Raw genomic sequence first — 654 nt, forward strand, 5'->3', positions numbered from 1 at the left:
TTAACAAGATGATAAATAGTCTCAACAATGATTTCTTAAAATTAGATTAAAGAATTAGCATTTCTGATTAAAAATAGTGTATGCATATTATACACACACACACACACACACACACACATACACACATGTAACTATGTGCATGTATATAGGCACACATGTGTGTGTATGTACACACACACACACACACACACACACACACGTATGTGAGTTCATTTCTATATCTGTCTATATCTATCTTTCTATCTATAGATTAAAGAGATACATGGGTCTGTGCTCAGTTTTTCAAATCAAGTGACATCAATTCCAAATCCTGGCAATCACACCATGACAGTGGGTTCGATGTCACTCACATTAACATTCACATGTTGTTGTTGGCACTCCGTCGCTGACGACGACGAGGGTTCCAGTCGATCCGATCAATGGAACAGCCTGCTCGTGAAATTAACATGCAAGTGGCTGAGCTCTCCACAGACACGTGTACCCTTAACATAGTTCTCGGGGATATTCAGCGTGACACAGAGTGACAAGGCTGACCCTTTGAATTACAGGTACAACAGAAACAGGAAGTAAGAGTGAGAGAAACTATGTGGTGGAAGAGTACAGCACGGTTCGCCACCATCCCCTGCCGGAGCCTCGTGGAGCTTTAGGTGTTTT

The 654-nt window shown here is 41.7% G+C and overlaps 1 protein-coding gene across 5 annotated transcripts in view; it reads right to left on the bottom strand.

The window, feature by feature from the left end:
• LOC106869579 (mucin-3A) overlaps window positions 1-654 on the bottom strand; it is a 381249-nt gene that overhangs the window by 121432 nt on the left and 259163 nt on the right. The window lies entirely within an intron of this gene.

Source organism: Octopus bimaculoides, chromosome 17 (assembly GCF_001194135.2).
Source record: "Octopus bimaculoides isolate UCB-OBI-ISO-001 chromosome 17, ASM119413v2, whole genome shotgun sequence".
Classification (NCBI taxonomy): Eukaryota; Metazoa; Mollusca; class Cephalopoda; order Octopoda; family Octopodidae; genus Octopus; species Octopus bimaculoides.